Raw genomic sequence first — 16,818 nt, forward strand, 5'->3', positions numbered from 1 at the left:
GCATGGATCGCTTATGCGTCCAACCTGATTTAGCCCCAGAGTCAGTTACTGGATTCTCAACATGTTTAGTTTGTCTTCTAACCCATCTAACCTTTGACCCGCTCTTCCCCCAGCTACTTTCCTAATTAGGAGTGGGGTAGAGAGGCATCCTTTTGGGAGTATGGAGCTAGGCAATGGCACCATACCCTACTGCCATATTCTGAAGCCACTCCAAACATGGATGCGCATGAACTGCAGCTTCGCATGAAAGAAGTGACTATCAGTTACTACTTCAAGTTAGTGGCAGTAGCATCTGATGTTGATACTGCGTCCACCCTGAGCCAGGCCCTCAAGGGCCCTACATACGCAGAGATTTGTGCCAGAGAATCATAATGGGAGATTCAGCTTGGAAGATTTCAAATCTGTCACAACTGTCACAGAAAGTGATGTAAAAAACTGCACTTCATCACAAAAATAATGTTGCATGGTATAGACAGTAATTTCCTAAATAAACAAATAAAATTAATTTCCTTAATAAATAAATGTTGGTGGCATAGTGTCCCCCCTCACCCCAAACAAATAAACATTGGTGGCTTAGTGAGTCCCCCCTCCCCCAACCAAATAAAAATTGGTGGCTAGTGGCACCCCTCCAAAAAAAAGTTTAACCGGTACTCTTTACCTAGAACGGCGCCCATCGCGACCATCGAATGCACTAAAAAACGGGTGCGATGCGATGCCCGCGATGGCCGCGATTTCCCATAGGGATCAATGTTAAAAGTGAGATTGGACGCGATTTTAGTGTTAAATGCCTCAATGCCCGCGATTTTTCCATAGGAAACAATGTTAAATGGGCCACAGAGCCCAAATAGTCACCCTAAAGTCTGAAATGGCCCCCACAATTGTTAACGCCACCCCAGGATCAACGTCAACCCGAAGCGTGGCGAGCGCAGCGAGCCCGCGAGGGGCGGCGGTACGCGTCCTCCGACCTTTTCATACCCCCACTATCCACGTCGGCGTGGAGTTGAGAATAGAATAGTGTGGCAAGCGCAGCGAGCCACCGAGCCCGAAGCGTGGCGAGCGCAGCGCGCCCCGCGAGGGGACGCGGATACCTTCACAGGTAAACGCGTCCCTTTGCGGGCTTCACAGGTATCCGCGGCCCCTCGCGGGGCTCGCTGCGCTCGCCACGCTTCGGGCTCGGTGGCTCGCTGCGCTCGCCACACTATTCTATTCTCAACTCCACGCCGACGTGGATAGTGGGGGTATGAAAAGGTCGGAGGACGCGTACCACCGCCCCTCGCGGGCTCGCTGCGCTCGCCATGCTTCGGGTTCACGTTGATCGTGGGGTGGCGTTAAAAATTGTGGGGGCCATTTAAGACTTCAGGGGGACTATTAGGGCTCTGTGGCCCATTTAACATTGTTTCCTATGTAAAAATCGCGGGCATTGAGGCATTTAACACTAAAATCGCGTCCAATCTCACTTTTAACATTGATCCCTATGGGAAAATCGCGGGCATCGCGTCGCACCCGTTTTTTATGTGCATGCGATGGCCGCGATGCCCGCGATTTTTTACCCCCGACGCCCGCGATGCCAATCGCGGGCGCCGTTCTAGGTAAAGAGTACCGTTTAACCATTGGTGGCTAGTGGCACACCCCCCCCCAAAAAAAAAAACTTACTCCTGGCATCATGACTGCTAGATAGCTAACCGCACCCTGATGGAAGTGCAGATGCAGCAGCATCCACCTCTGAATCATGTTAAGTATCTCCCATAGCACAGTAATAGTTATATACTGTAGGAGTCTAAAGCTGGGTACACAAAGAAAGATATCTGTCCAACAGTGGAGTATCTATAATGGGTGCAGTGTGCGCGGTTTACATGGGCCACTGAGTCCCAGGGGGACCCAAACTGCGCACACTGCACCCATTTTTCCAATGCTTACCCTTTGGAATCCAGCAGTGGGAGCAGGAGTGCTGCTGAGATTCCGGTGATCTGTGCATGCGCAGTGGAGCTAGTGCTCAGACTCCACAGCGCAGAGCTGCTGCTGGCAGAACAGCTTACAAAATAACTGGAAAATGTCCGCCATGCCATTTTTCCAGAGGTTTGTGCATGTGCTGTGGAACCTGAGCGATATGATGCTCAGACTCCGCAGCGCTGCGAATATCAAAAGAAAATGGCTGCCATGCCATTTTTCCAGAGGTTTGCGCATGCGCAGTAGGGTCTGAGTGCTCTAGTGCTCAGACACTACTGCTTCCAGCAGAGTGGAGGGGTTTTGGCCAGAGGAGGCTGTACACAAGCCTCCTCCTCTCTTAAGATGCCACTGCTGTACAAGCTATCTGGTGGGAACAGAAATCTGGCAATGTTTGGGAGCAGGTGACAGTCAACAATTTGCTCTCAAACGTTGGAATAACTTTTGTCTGCTTACCAGCATTTTGGAGCAAATAGTTGAGTGTTATATGCTCCCACAAATTACTAGATGTTTGATCCCACCAGACAGATGGGACAGATAAATCTTTATATGTGTACCCAGTTTAAGAAATTACTGTTGGTCTGCTTCCTGGAAATTGTCCTATCCCTTCAACATCAGCAGCTGGAGTATGGTTAGGTGTGCCAGTAGCAAAGGTGGGATGGCTATGAAATCCCAATAAATAGGATCCCAACAGTCAGAAGGCTGACAGTGAGATCCTGACAGAAAGAATACTGAAATATCCAAGTACAGCTGTAAGTATTTTTTAGCATACATGTAAACCTACCATTCCTGCAATGTAAACCTAATGTCTACTTTTGCAGCCTATCCTCTAACTACCACCACCCGCAGCCTAATCTGAACCTCTCCAAATCCTGCAACCTAACCCTCCCCCTAGTGCCAAACCTTAACCACAACGCTCTTGCAGCCTGTCCTGTAACCACCACTCCACAGCCTAATCCTAACCTCTCACTTCTGCAATCTAATCCTCCCCCTAGTGCCAAACCTTAACCACAACACTTGCAGCCTGTCCTATAACCACCACCCCACAGCCTTATCCTAACCTCTCACTCCTGCAGCCTAATGCTCTCCCAATCCTATCTCAGCCTGTCCTCTAACCACCCACAGCCTAATCCTAACCTCTAACTCCTGCAGCCTAACCATAGTGGTAGTCTGGTGATAAGGTAGCAGCCTATTAGGAGTTTAAGGGGAGTTTATCTTTGAAGGGGTATATATTCCTTGTCTTGTGGTTTCCTCTTCCTCTTTGCCTTTTGGAAGCTTCTTGGGACCTTGCTGTCAGTGAGCAGATAAGTGCTCATTTTACTTGTCCTTGCTGTCTGTGCTCCCAGTTCATCCATCTCTCATTCCTCCCTGTGGGTTTATAGTTACCCTTGCTCCCTTGGTGCTGCCATGCCCTGTCTTGGGCTCTCCTTCACCCCCCCCTCGCCATCTGGCGGATGCTGCCCATCCCCTGACGGCCATGGGTGGTTGTGGCCCCGGCTAGATTGTCGCCTGTGGCTCCCACACTTCCCCCTGTAGCCTCCCCTTCTGCTGTGGCTCCAGTGAGTGCACTGCCATGCTGCCCGCTGATGAAACCCTGAGAGCGGACCCCCCTTGCCGGGGGTGTCATTCTCAGGGGAGTCTCCGGCCTGGGCAATGCAGATACCCTCCGTTCACAGGGGATAGTCCCCGTGCTTACTATATCTGGGGAGGGATCAGTAGTCGGTATTCATGTGTCTCCTGCTGGTGTGAATGTCTGAGCGGGGGTGGTGGGTAGTCCCTGGTCCAGTCAGGGGTCTTGGCCTGTGGCTCCTGAGGCTCTACCATCCCTGGGAGGGACATATGTGGACCCATTGGTGCGGTCTGGGAGGCTTAATGCCATTTGGAGCCCTGTTAGTGGGGGACAGCGCCACCTGCTGCTCTGACTGGACTATTGCAGGTGGTTTTCGCCCGGACTACCATGGCTGAGCCCTTGCCAGCTTTATACCCTTCTTTAGGGTTCATAGGGGGTTGACCTCCTCATCCTGGCAGGGGTCACAGTTCCTTTATTTTTCCAGAGGGGCCCCCACAATGGGCCTACCCGTGCAGTGGACACCCCTGGTTGGTCCTTCTTTCCCCAGTTCTGCCGCTGGGGTCCAGAACACTTGCTCACTGGGGGTTCCCCATTCCTCCTTGCTCGCCCTGACCTCCCCAGGTCAATATGCTGTGGTTTTCACACTGGCCCTTATTCAGATCTGATCGCAGTACAAATGTGTTCTCAAAATTGGAAAAACCATGTGTACTGCAGGTGGGGCAGATGTAACATGTGCAGAGAGAGTTAAATTTGAGTGGGGTGTGTTGAAACTGAAATCTAAATTGCAGTGTAAAAATAATGCAGTCAGTATTTACCCTGCACAGAAACAAAATAACTCACACAAATCTAACTCTCTCTATACATGTTATATCTTCCCAACCTGCAGTGCACATGGTTTTGCCCATTTTAAGAACAAATTTGTACTGTGATCAATTCTGAATAAGGGCCACTTTTGGGAGTATGGGGACTTATAGTCCCGTTTGCTGCAGCCCCATTGAGTTACCCATGTGCCCCAGGTTGTGTTCCCCCAGCCCCTTGGTACTTGGCCTATAGTGTTTTGGGCCCTGGGGCCGGCTGGGTTTCACGCCCCTCGTCCCTCCCTCTATGATACTGATACTGATAATTTCGGGATGTTACAGCCTCACCAGCAACCTGTCTGCCTATGTAGACTCACATCTACAACCACTAGTGCTATCAACAAAGGCTTATACAAGGGATACTGGTGATATCTTAAAGAAAATGTCTAATATACAATGGACAGATAACCAGTGGTTATGTACTGCAGATGTAAGTACTTTATATACAATCATAGATATAGAGAAAGGCTTAGCAGCTGTCACATATTTTTTGAACCAAAGCTCTATGTCAGAACCCCTGAAAATCTTTTTAATAGCCAGTATTACGTTCATTCTTACCAATAATTATTTCTTGCATGAAGGTTCTTTTTTATTACAGTGCACTGGGACGGCTATGGGCACCAGGTTTGCCCCTAGCTACGCTAACCTCTTTATGGCCCACTGGGAAGACCAAGTAGTGTGGCGGGGAGGCGTGCTGGGGGTAGACCTGGTGACCTGGAGCCGTTTCATTGATGATATTTGTTTTATTTGGTCTGGAGATAAGGATTCTCTTGATAATTTTTGTTCTTCCTTAAATAGAAATGATAAGAACATCAAATTGACTTTTAATTGTAGCCAAGAAGTGGTATCCTTTTTAGATCTAAATTTATACATTGAAAATGGAGTTCTGAAAACTAAAACATTTAGGAAGGAGACCGACTCTAACAGTTTCATTTTTACTAATAGCCAACATCATAGAAACTGGTTAGACACAATCCCTTTTGGGCAGTTTATCCACATAAAGCGGAACTGTACAGACAGTATTGTCTGTAACCAACAATTGGAAGAGGTGTCTAAAAGATTAAGTGCCAAAGGCTATTCAAAAGGTCTTATTGAAAATGCCAGAGAACGAATTGATTTGATTGAACGTCCAGCTTTACTGGAACCTAAACCAGACCACATTAATGAAAGATTTAAATGGGCCTTCGTGAGTAGGTACAGCTCTGTACATAAAGATGTGGAGAGAGTATTTAGGAACAACTGGCATTTGCTCCAGAATGATTCAATTTTAGGAGCACAATTGCCATCAAAACCTAAATTTATTTACAAGAAGGCACCATCTTTAAAAGACCACTTAGTCCATAGTTCAATGGACCGTGGCCCACGCCAAACTATTAGAACAATTGGATTCCACCGTTGTGGCTCATGCCTTGCCTGTAGAACGGTGAAATCCAAAGAAAGAAAGCTGGACCATTTTATGGTGAATGATATTGAATTTAAAATGAAACAATTTCTCACTTGTCATTCAAGAAACATAATCTATTTATTGCAATGTAGCTGTGGCCTATCTTATATAGGAAAAACCAGCAGACCCATGAAAACCTGTATAGCAGAACACATCTACAATATACGGAAAAAATTACAGACACACACAGTATCTGAACATTTCCGTGTTGTGCATAATGCAAATAAGTGTCAGATTGTGAGTTTCTGTGCGATCGAACAAATTCTGCCAAAGAGTCATACTAATGATAATGCCAGAAGACTCTCTATGACAGAGATGCGTTGGATACATCGCCTGGGTACACTAGTCCCCAATGGCCTCAACACAGAGTTTGAATTAAAACCCTTTCTGACCTGACAAGACATACCATCCTGCTTTCTTCAGTTCTTTATAATTCCACTTCTTTTTCTTATTATTGGTTTCTTCTATATGCTATATGGTGTGGAGTCATATTGCTATATGTTTATTTGGTTTTAATAGTTATTTTGTTTTTTAGAGTAAAGGAATTTGATGTGCACAGCGTCCGATCTCCATGTTATCCCCATAGTGACCATCATGTCCTGAAAAGCGCTTGTAGTTTGTGTGGAACGCAAGCTGCAGCGCTATGGAATGCATCTCTACAATAACGCGATGCGTATGACGACTTCCGGCAGCTGGAACGCAAGTGGAAACGTAGTTCCGGTGTATGGAACGCAACGCCGGTCAGCGGGACAAGGAGGCCGGACACTGGACGCCGATTAGCGGCAACTGAATGTAATTTATTTTAATTGCATGGGGTATATATATGCCCAGTTTTAGACTCATTTTTTACGCTTCTGATGAAGGATAATATCCGAAAACGCATTTAAGCGTACCACCATCCAGCTTGACGTTTGGACCTGTTTGGACATTTACAGATTGGCAGACCTTGGACTGAGCCCCCCTTGTTTCCGGGACAAGGGACCCAGACTGAAGGAGGACGCGATAACCATCTCATGTATGCTGTTTGCCTGGTTCATACTGTTGATGCTTTTACCAAAGTCACTTTATTGTAAGTGCATTTTATAGATTAAAAACTTATTTTATTGTATTGACCTGCACTATGCTGCCTTTTATTCGTTCTCCCCTGTATGTGCAATAGGGGAGCAGTTGATACAACCATGGGACCGTCTGGATTTTGGTCATATATGTGATACCAGCTGAAGTTGTATTTGGTTTTGTATCATTACCTGCAAGGCTATCAACACCTTGTAACATAGCTATCACTGAGCGCTATTATTGAATATCTACATCTTGTTTCGTATTTTGATTAGTCTCAGGTGTTTCTACTCTGTTGATTGGCTTATAGTTGCACTGTGTTTTAATTGCGCACCTATCTGGTTCATACCTTCTTTCTCTTGTACATAGTCCACTAGGCGGCAGGGGATGCGCATTGTTTTTTTCCCCCTCCTGCTTTGTCCTTACAGAATTCAGCTGGTACGTCCATGGCGGGGTCCCTGAAGAGGAAAAGTAAAGACATCAGGAGAGAGCCAAGGTCCGTGCCGGCGATTGTTGTTCCTGCAGATTCCAGGTCATCCGTTCCATCTGACGAAGTTCCGAGATCATTGTGTGTTGGTGAGATTGCTGCCATTTATCACAGTTTTTGTCCCAAATCTGCTTACAGTATTTCTGATAGTAATGTTTCTTCTTGTTCCCATGTTAGTTGGCTAGACTCATCGCACGGTGAGTGTCTATTGGGTCTCAAACAGGATAGGGCATAGCTTGCTCTGACTCCCCTTGATCTCCCAAATTTTATGAGGATGGTTGCTTAGTGCCACAACAGCAGTTACCAGGGATCTTAGGAAGCAAATGAGGGGATATATCAGGAAGGGCAGGTATTTATTTATTATTTATTTATTAACAGTTTCTTATATAGCGCATACATATTCCGCAGCGCTTTACAGAGCATAGTTATGAGCAAAAACACAACGAATTACAGCACAAGACAGTTTAGGACAAGTACATGATTAATACGGATAGTTGCATCAGTGGACAGGACACTGAAGCAAGCATCAGGGTGGCAGAGGTTTATATATTCTAAGAAAGGCACATGAGGAGAGAGGGCCCTGCTCGTGAGAGCTTACATTCTAAAAGGGAGGGTTAGACAGACAGGGGTGACACAGAAGGAAAGAGGTGAGCATAAACAGTAGGTTAGGATGAGAGATGGTCGGGTTTTATGCAGGAGGGTGGGAAGAGGTCAGCTTAGTCCTTGATATTATAAGTCTAAAAAAGAGCTGGGTCATGCAGGAGTAGACAGCAGAGAGACAGTTGGAGATATGAGTGAGGATAGAGGGAGAGCGGTCAGGAAAGGAGTGGTAGATTTCAGTGTTATCAGCATAAATGTGATAGTGGAAGTCGAGTGAGCAAATAAGCTCACCCATAGAGGACGTATAGAGATAGAGAAGAAGAGGGCCAAGAATAAAATTTTGGGGGACACCTAAAATCAATGGAAGAGCAGGACAGGTGAAGTCATTAGTGGTACAGCAGGGCATTTTCAAAACTGAATATACAAGCATTAACAGTGATAGTAAAAGTTGTTTGCAGATGTAAAAATGATGATATTATGGTTGAATAGCCAGATTAAGCAGCCACAGGTAGTATGTTGTGAGAATAAATTGAACTCACTCACAGCAGACTTTGGTTTTCTCAGTTGTTGCTTCTGTCCTTCTGTTTCACTTCAGTGTAACGCCAGTATAACGCCACAGTTATATTTAAATTATGCCGCACTTTAAAAATGATGCACTTCAAAACTATTATGCACACAGCTAAACCATGCACACAGCCTATTCGGCCACAGCCTATGTACTGATCTTTAAATGCATCTACACTCATTAATTGGACTTTCCCCACCCAATCCCAACCCCCCTACTACAATGAATGGTAATAAAAGGGGCTTACATAAACATCCATGCATTCCAAGATAGCATGTGTCATTAAGAGTTATAGGATATTCCTCCCTTCACATAGGCAGAGATTTGCTTTTTAACTTGCAAAATTAAGTTTGTCAAAAACACATTTCTGATATCTAAAGCAGTGTGCAAAATGATCAATTACCAAAGCATTTAAATACAACCAGCACCTGAGGTGTAATAATCTGCAGCCCAGCCAGACCAAGTATGTAGAATGCTGGTTACCTATGACAATATCAAATCAATCTAGGACAGAGGGTAGAATCATCTGCAGCCCAGCCAGACCAAGTATGTAGAATGCTGGTTACCTTGATGAAAAGAGATGAGAAGAGAAGTCAGTTCATTCAGCCAGGTATGGGGGACATGTTCACCTTTACGGATGACATGTGTCAGGGTATTGCAAGGAAAGCTGGTGTTATTGGAGAGAATGCCTTCCGCAATTTTGCATTGATGGTTATGGGTTTTGTTACTTATTTCTTTAATTTGGGGGGGGGGGGGGGGGGTTTGGGGTGTTTGCAATGGGTTATGCTGAATCACGTCCATTGGGATATCATGTGGTTATTAATTATTTGTTTGGTCCAGGAATTTAAATTGCTCTGGATTTTCCACTGGTGGTGAGGTAGAAGGTGGAAGCATAGATAAGTTTTGGGGTATAGAAAGAGGTGGTAGACCAAGCTTAGTGCTTCCCTTGTGTGGGCACCAGAGGAATATAAGAAAAAAGTATAGTACTGTATTATACTTCCTTTCCACGATATGTAATGTTAAAATCCTTTCAATCTCAGACGATGAATTCTCATGGTGTCAAATTTTCCGACGTATAAATATGAAATATAAAAAAACAGCAATGTGTATATCTGTCAATTTATTTCCTTTTCTAAAGTGTGGCACGTAACCAGTAGATGCGCACCTCACTTGCACATATAAAATGCGGACGTGCATATAATGGTTTCTTTAATAAAATATGGGTGGCATACCCATACTCACGATGTATTGTGGTGTTCTGCTCTCATCAAGGTATCTTTGCAAATCCTCTGGTAAAAAATCACATTTATTGGCAAAGAAGAATTGTGATAAAAGGTGGATTACAATAAAAAGTGAAGGAGGATGAGGCAGGGTTTTGAGGTGGCTGACAGTCCAGGTAAAACTTAGGCTTGATCCAGACAAACACTAAGGTTGAACAAAATAAAGATAGAGGAAGAAGAAATCACAGAAGGAACATCGTCCAAACTACTCCAATCCACCTGAGAAAAACCATAAAACATGCAAGCATTTCTCCAAGGAGAATACGGTTCAAAGAAACCCCCAAGTCCATTCCAAGACACCAAAAGAAGGACAATTCCTCATCTCCAACACGGTACAGGAGACAAGATGATAGGGATCATAGGAAAACTTCACACAGATCTGATCCCACAGAAATTGAAAAAACAAAAGAGAAGAGTAGTACATCAAAGAACTTGAGAGAACAACCTTTTCTGGAACTAAGGAGATCTTGAGGGGAAAACTAACACCATCGGAGGATTACATCAGTCCAAGAAGTAGATAAATAAACACAAAGCATGCAAAACCAAAAGAGGGACAAGAGGGGGAAAGATATAAAAAAAAAATACCAGAAAAGAAAACTCATAAAACTTAGTGCAAGAGAGAAAACTCGAAACACAGAAGTAGAGATATCTACTCTAGAAGAAGAGAAAGAAGAGAGAAAAAAATTGTATCTACAATCTTAGTAAGAGAAAATTAATGGAAGTTGAAGAGAAGCTACTAAGGAAAGGTCTGAAATATGCACCTACATCTTCAACTGGGACCTTTGGGAAGTTTGTATACAAACAAATTCACACGGAAAATCACTCTAAAGAAGTTTTTTGCGCTTAAAGAAAAGGAGGAGAAAACACCCATGGGATCCCAATCCAATGTTGAAAATGAAGATGAAGATACAGAAACAATCTCAAAGAAGAAAAAATTTATATTTTTATATAAAATTGACATATTAAGGGTAACTTCATCGACACATTCACTAAGATAGTTATAGAAGAAATGGAAAAAATGACGTGAATAAGAAGAAAAAAACAAGCCCTCAGAATCTCAATAAGAAGGAAAGAGATGCTATAAAGAGCCTCAAAGAAGATAAGTCTATAGTGATTAAACCTTGTAATTGATTAAACCTTGCAATTCTTGATAGTCTAGTTTTGATGTCTGTCATGACATTTGTCCTCACAAGAGTGCATTGGAATTTGAGAATTAAACTCTGTTTCTGATAAAGTTGCCTGAACACCTATTGGAACTGACGGCATTTGCCTTGTTGAATAGGACTTTGTTCTGGAAATTTGTGTAATAGAGGAAAAAAGGGGGCATAAAGCATTGTTCTGTTTTTTTTCATAATTTTTGTTCTTAGTGAGCCACAATTCCATTTCTCATGCAGCTCCAAGACATCTGGAAATGTTACAAGTCTTGAGTCAAGGACAATCGTGATGACATATCAGTATTCCAAAAACTTGTCGCAACTGGAAGCAGTGCATCACATGTGCAATTGGAAGTACACCAAACAGAAGTTTTTTGCTCCGATGCTTTTGATTCTCTCTTGAATTAACAATAAGGTTCCATTCCCATACCGGGAGTCGAACCCGGGCCGCCTGGGTGAAAACCAGGAATCCTGACCGCTAGACCATACGGGAAGCTGAAAGCTACTGAATGCAATGTTTCATACAAGCAAAATTTGTCTTGCCGACAGTGTACATTTATTCATGCTAAGTGCAGTACCTTGTTGAAACCAAACACAACCAAGAAGTTTCCTTGTTAGCGCAGTAGGTAGCGCATCAGTCTCATAATCTGAAAGTCGTGAGTTCAAGCCTCACACAGGGCATTATTTTTTATGTCTGTCATGACTTTTGTCCTCACAAGAGTGCATTGGAATTTGAGAATTAAACTCTGTTTCTGATAAAGTTGCCTGAACACCTATTGGAACTGACGGCATTTTCCTTGTTGAATAGGACTTTGTTCTGGAAATTTGTGTAATAGAGGAAAAAAGGGGGCATAAAGCATTGTTCTGTTTTTTTTCATAATTTTTGTTCTTAGTGAGCCACAATTCCATTTCTCATGCAGTTCCAAGACATCTGGAAATGTTACAAGTCTTGAGTCAAGGACAATCGTGATGACATATCAGTATTCCAAAAACTTGTCGCAACTGGAAGCAGTGCATCACATGTGCAATTGGAAGTACACCAAACAGAAGTTTTTTTGCTCCGATGCTTTTGATTCTCTCTTGAATTAACAATAAGGTTCCATTCCCATACCGGGAGTCGAACCTGGGCCGCCTGGGTGCAAACCAGGAATCCTGACCGCTAGACCATATGGGAAGCTGAAAGCTACTAAATGCAATGTTTCATACAAGCAAAATTTGTCTTGCCGACAGTGTACATTTATTCATGCTAAGTGCAGTACCTTGTTGAAACCAAACGCAACCAAGAAGTTGCCTTGTTAGCGCAGTAGGTAGCGCGTCAGTCTCATAATCTGAAAGTCGTGAGTTCAAGCCTCACACAGGGCATTATTTTTTATGTCTGTCATGACTTTTGTCCTCACAAGAGTGCATTGGAATTTGAGAATTAAACTCTGTTTCTGATAAAGTTGCCTGAACACCTATTGGAACTGACGGCATTTTCCTTGTTGAATAGGACTTTGTTCTGGAAATTTGTGTAATAGAGGAAAAAAGGGGGCATAAAGCATTGTTCTGTTTTTTTTCATAATTTTTGTTCTTAGTGAGCCACAATTCCATTTCTCATGCAGTTCCAAGACATCTGGAAATGTTACAAGTCTTGAGTCAAGGACAATCGTGATGACATATCAGTATTCCAAAAACTTGTCGCAACTGGAAGCAGTGCATCACATGTGCAATTGGAAGTACACCAAACAGAAGTTTTTTTGCTCCGATGCTTTTGATTCTCTCTTGAATTAACAATAAGGTTCCATTCCCATACCGGGAGTCGAACCCGGGCCGCCTGGGTGAAAACCAGGAATCCTGACCGCTAGACCATATGGGAAGCTGAAAGCTACTGAATGCAATGTTTCATACAAGCAAAATTTGTCTTGCCGACAGTGTACATTTATTCATGCTAAGTGCAGTACCTTGTTGAAACCAAACGCAACCAAGAAGTTGCCTTGTTAGCGCAGTAGGTAGCGCGTCAGTCTCATAATCTGAAAGTCGTGAGTTCAAGCCTCACACAGGGCATTATTTTTGATGTCTGTCATGACTTTTGTCCTCACAAGAGTGCATTGGAATTTGAGAATTAAACTCTGTTTCTGATAAAGTTGCCTGAACACCTATTGGAACTGACAGCATTTTCCTTGTTGAATAGGACTTTGTTCTGGAAATTTGTGTAATAGAGGAAAAAAGGGGGCATAAAGCATTGTTCTGTTTTTTTTCATAATTTTTGTTCTTAGTGAGCCACAATTCCATTTCTCATGCAGTTCCAAGACATCTGGAAATGTTACAAGTCTTGAGTCAAGGACAATCGTGATGACATATCAGTATTCCAAAAACTTGTCGCAACTGGAAGCAAAGCTACTGAATTCAATGTTTCATACAAGCAAAATTTGTCTTGCCGACAGTGTACATTTATTCATGCTAAGTGCAGTACCTTGTTGAAACCAAACACAACCAAGAAGTTGCCTTGTTAGCGCAGTAGGTAGCACGTCAGTCTCATAATCTGAAGGTCGTGAGTTCAAGCCTCACACAGGGCATTCTTTTTGATGTCTGTCATGACTTTTGTCCTCACAAGAGTGCATTGGAATTTGAGAATTAAACTCTGTTTCTGATAAAGTTGCCTGAACACCTATTGGAACTGACGGCATTTTCCTTGTTGAATAGGACTTTGTTCTGGAAATTTGTGTAATAGAGGAAAAAAGGGGGCATAAAGCATTGTTCTGTTTTTTTTCATAATTTTTGTTCTTAGTGAGCCACAATTCCATTTCTCATGCAGTTCCAAGACATCTGGAAATGTTACAAGTCTTGAGTCAAGGACAATCGTGATGACATATCAGTATTCCAAAAACTTGTCGCAACTGGAAGCAGTGCATCACATGTGCAATTGGAAGTACACCAAACAGAAGTTTTTTTGCTCCGATGCTTTTGATTCTCTCTTGAATTAACAATAAGGTTCCATTCGCATACCGGGAGGCAAACCCGGGCCGCCTGGGTGAAAACCAGGAATCCTGACCGCTAGACCATATGGGAAGCTGAAAGCTACTGACTTCAATGTTTCATTCAAGCAAAATTTGTCTTGCCGACAGTGTACATTTATTAATGCTAAGTGCAGTACCTTGTTGAAACCAAACACATCCAAGAAGTTGCCTTGTTAGCGCAGTAGGTAGCGCGTCAGTCTCATAATCTGAAGGTCGTGAGTTCAAGCCTCACACAGGGCATTCTTTTTGATGTCTGTCATGACTTTTGTCCTCACAAGAGTGCATTGGAATTTGAGAATTAAACTCTGTTTCTGATAAAGTTGCCTGAACACCTATTGGAACTGATGGCATTTTCCTTGTTGAATAGGACTTTGTTCTGGAAATTTGTGTAATAGAGGGAAAAAAGGGGGCATAAAGCATTGTTCTGTTTTTTTTCATAATTTTTGTTCTTAGTGAGCCACAATTTCATTTCTCATGCAGTTCCAAGACATCTGGAAATGTTACAAGTCTTGAGTCAAGGACAATCGTGATAACATATCAGTATTCCAAAAACTTGTCGCAACTGGAAGCAGTGCATCACATGTGCAATTGGAAGTACACCAAACAGAAGTTTTTTTGCTCCGATGCTTTTGATTCTCTCTTGAATTAACAATAAGGTTCCATTCCCATACCGGGAGTCGAACCCGGGCCGCCTGGGTGAAAACCAGGAATCCTGACCGCTAGACCATATGGGAAGCTGAAAGCTACTGAATTCAATGTTTCATACAAGCAAAATTTGTCTTGCCGACAGTGTACATTTATTCATGCTAAGTGCAGTACCTTGTTGAAACCAAACACAACCAAGAAGTTGCCTTGTTAGCGCAGTAGGTAGCGCGTCAGTCTCATAATCTGTAGGTCGTGAGTTCAAGCCTCACACAGGGCATTCTTTTTGATGTCTGTCATGACTTTTGTCCTCACAAGAGTGCATTGGAATTTGAGAATTAAACTCTGTTTCTGATAAAGTTGCCTGAACACCTATTGGAACTGACGGCATTTTCCTTGTTGAATAGGACTTTGTTCTGGAAATTTGTGTAATAGAGGGAAAAAAGGGGGCATAAAGCATTGTTCTGTTTTTTTTCATAATTTTTGTTCTTAGTGAGCCACAATTTCATTTCTCATGCAGTTCCAAGACATCTGGAAATGTTACAAGTCTTGAGTCAAGGACAATCGTGATGACATATCAGTATTCCAAAAACTTGTCGCAACTGGAAGCAGTGCATCACATGTGCAATTGGAAGTACACCAAACAGAAGTTTTTTTGCTCCGATGCTTTTGATTCTCTCTTGAATTAACAATAAGGTTCCATTCCCATACCGGGAGTCGAACCCGGGCCGCCTGGGTGAAAACCAGGAATCCTGACCGCTAGACCATATGGGAAGCTGAAAGCTACTGAATTCAATGTTTCATACAAGCAAAATTTGTCTTGCCGACAGTGTACATTTATTCATGCTAAGTGCAGTACCTTGTTGAAACCAAACACAACCAAGAAGTTGCCTTGTTAGCGCAGTAGGTAGCGCGTCAGTCTCATAATCTGAAGGTCGTGAGTTCAAGCCTCACACAGGGCATTCTTTTTGATGTCTGTCATGACTTTTGTCCTCACAAGAGTGCATTGGAATTTGAGAATTAAACTCTGTTTCTGATAAAGTTGCCTGAACACCTATTGGAACTGATGGCATTTTCCTTGTTGAATAGGACTTTGTTCTGGAAATTTGTGTAATAGAGGGAAAAAAGGGGGCATAAAGCATTGTTCTGTTTTTTTTCATAATTTTTGTTCTTAGTGAGCCACAATTTCATTTCTCATGCAGTTCCAAGACATCTGGAAATGTTACAAGTCTTGAGTCAAGGACAATCGTGATGACATATCAGTATTCCAAAAACTTGTCGCAACTGGAAGCAGTGCATCACATGTGCAATTGGAAGTACACCAACCAGAAGTTTTTTTGCTCCGATGCTTTTGATTCTCTCTTGAATTAACAATAAGGTTCCATTCCCATACCGGGAGTCGAACCCGGGCCGCCTGGGTGAAAACCAGGAATCCTGACCGCTAGACCATATGGGAAGCTGAAAGCTACTGAATTCAATGTTTCATACAAGCAAAATTTGTCTTGCCGACAGTGTACATTTATTCATGCTAAGTGCAGTACCTTGTTGAAACCAAACACAACCAAGAAGTTGCCTTGTTAGCGCAGTAGGTAGCGCGTCAGTCTCATAATCTGAAGGTCGTGAGTTCAAGCCTCACACAGGGCATTCTTTTTGATGTCTGTCATGACTTTTGTCCTCACAAGAGTGCATTGGAATTTGAGAATTAAACTCTGTTTCTGATAAAGTTGCCTGAACACCTATTGGAACTGACGGCATTTTCCTTGTTGAATAGGACTTTGTTCTGGAAATTTGTGTAATAGAGGAAAAAAGGGGGCGTAAGCATTGTTCTGTTTTTTTTTCATAATTTTTGTTCTTAGCGAGCCACAATTCCATTTCTCATGCAGTTCCAAGACATCTGGAAATGTTACAAGTCTTGAGTCAAGGACAATCGTGATGACATATCAGTATTCCAAAAACTTGTCGCAACTGGAAGCAGTGCATCACATGTGCAATTGGAAGTACACCAAACAGAAGTTTTTTTGCTCCGATGCTTTTGATTCTCTCTTGAATTAACAATAAGGTTCCATTCCCATACCGGGAGTCGAACCCGGGCCGCCTGGGTGAAAACCAGGAATCCTGACCGCTAGACCATATGGGAAGCTGAAAGCTACTGAATTCAATGTTTCATACAAGCAAAATTTGTCTTGCCGACAGTGTACATTTATTCATGCTAAGTGCAGTACC

The 16,818-nt window shown here is 43.1% G+C and overlaps 15 non-coding genes across 15 annotated transcripts; 8 read left to right on the forward strand and 7 right to left on the reverse strand.

The window, feature by feature from the left end:
• Window positions 1-11,378: 11,378 nt before the first annotated feature.
• TRNAE-UUC (transfer RNA glutamic acid (anticodon UUC)) lies at window positions 11,379-11,450 on the reverse strand. Its single transcript has one exon. It is a non-coding gene; the product is annotated as a tRNA-Glu (tRNA).
• Window positions 11,451-11,565: 115 nt separating this feature from the next.
• On the forward strand, window positions 11,566-11,638 carry TRNAM-CAU (transfer RNA methionine (anticodon CAU)). The gene has a single exon. It is a non-coding gene; the product is annotated as a tRNA-Met (tRNA).
• A 421-nt stretch (window positions 11,639-12,059) lies between these two features.
• TRNAA-UGC (transfer RNA alanine (anticodon UGC)) lies at window positions 12,060-12,131 on the reverse strand. Its single transcript has one exon. It is a non-coding gene; the product is annotated as a tRNA-Ala (tRNA).
• Window positions 12,132-12,246: 115 nt separating this feature from the next.
• On the forward strand, window positions 12,247-12,319 carry TRNAM-CAU (transfer RNA methionine (anticodon CAU)). Its single transcript has one exon. It is a non-coding gene; the product is annotated as a tRNA-Met (tRNA).
• A 421-nt stretch (window positions 12,320-12,740) lies between these two features.
• Window positions 12,741-12,812, reverse strand: TRNAE-UUC (transfer RNA glutamic acid (anticodon UUC)). The gene has a single exon. It is a non-coding gene; the product is annotated as a tRNA-Glu (tRNA).
• Window positions 12,813-12,927: 115 nt separating this feature from the next.
• On the forward strand, window positions 12,928-13,000 carry TRNAM-CAU (transfer RNA methionine (anticodon CAU)). The gene has a single exon. It is a non-coding gene; the product is annotated as a tRNA-Met (tRNA).
• A 439-nt stretch (window positions 13,001-13,439) lies between these two features.
• TRNAM-CAU (transfer RNA methionine (anticodon CAU)) lies at window positions 13,440-13,512 on the forward strand. Its single transcript has one exon. It is a non-coding gene; the product is annotated as a tRNA-Met (tRNA).
• A 608-nt stretch (window positions 13,513-14,120) lies between these two features.
• Window positions 14,121-14,193, forward strand: TRNAM-CAU (transfer RNA methionine (anticodon CAU)). The gene has a single exon. It is a non-coding gene; the product is annotated as a tRNA-Met (tRNA).
• A 422-nt stretch (window positions 14,194-14,615) lies between these two features.
• Window positions 14,616-14,687, reverse strand: TRNAE-UUC (transfer RNA glutamic acid (anticodon UUC)). Its single transcript has one exon. It is a non-coding gene; the product is annotated as a tRNA-Glu (tRNA).
• A 115-nt stretch (window positions 14,688-14,802) lies between these two features.
• TRNAM-CAU (transfer RNA methionine (anticodon CAU)) lies at window positions 14,803-14,875 on the forward strand. The gene has a single exon. It is a non-coding gene; the product is annotated as a tRNA-Met (tRNA).
• Window positions 14,876-15,297: 422 nt separating this feature from the next.
• On the reverse strand, window positions 15,298-15,369 carry TRNAE-UUC (transfer RNA glutamic acid (anticodon UUC)). The gene has a single exon. It is a non-coding gene; the product is annotated as a tRNA-Glu (tRNA).
• Window positions 15,370-15,484: 115 nt separating this feature from the next.
• Window positions 15,485-15,557, forward strand: TRNAM-CAU (transfer RNA methionine (anticodon CAU)). Its single transcript has one exon. It is a non-coding gene; the product is annotated as a tRNA-Met (tRNA).
• Window positions 15,558-15,979: 422 nt separating this feature from the next.
• Window positions 15,980-16,051, reverse strand: TRNAE-UUC (transfer RNA glutamic acid (anticodon UUC)). Its single transcript has one exon. It is a non-coding gene; the product is annotated as a tRNA-Glu (tRNA).
• A 115-nt stretch (window positions 16,052-16,166) lies between these two features.
• Window positions 16,167-16,239, forward strand: TRNAM-CAU (transfer RNA methionine (anticodon CAU)). The gene has a single exon. It is a non-coding gene; the product is annotated as a tRNA-Met (tRNA).
• Window positions 16,240-16,660: 421 nt separating this feature from the next.
• TRNAE-UUC (transfer RNA glutamic acid (anticodon UUC)) lies at window positions 16,661-16,732 on the reverse strand. The gene has a single exon. It is a non-coding gene; the product is annotated as a tRNA-Glu (tRNA).
• Window positions 16,733-16,818: the final 86 nt, after the last annotated feature.

The sequence above is a fragment of the Crinia signifera genome, chromosome 4, assembly GCF_055691185.1.
Source record: "Crinia signifera chromosome 4, ASM5569118v1, whole genome shotgun sequence".
Classification (NCBI taxonomy): Eukaryota; Metazoa; Chordata; class Amphibia; order Anura; family Myobatrachidae; genus Crinia; species Crinia signifera.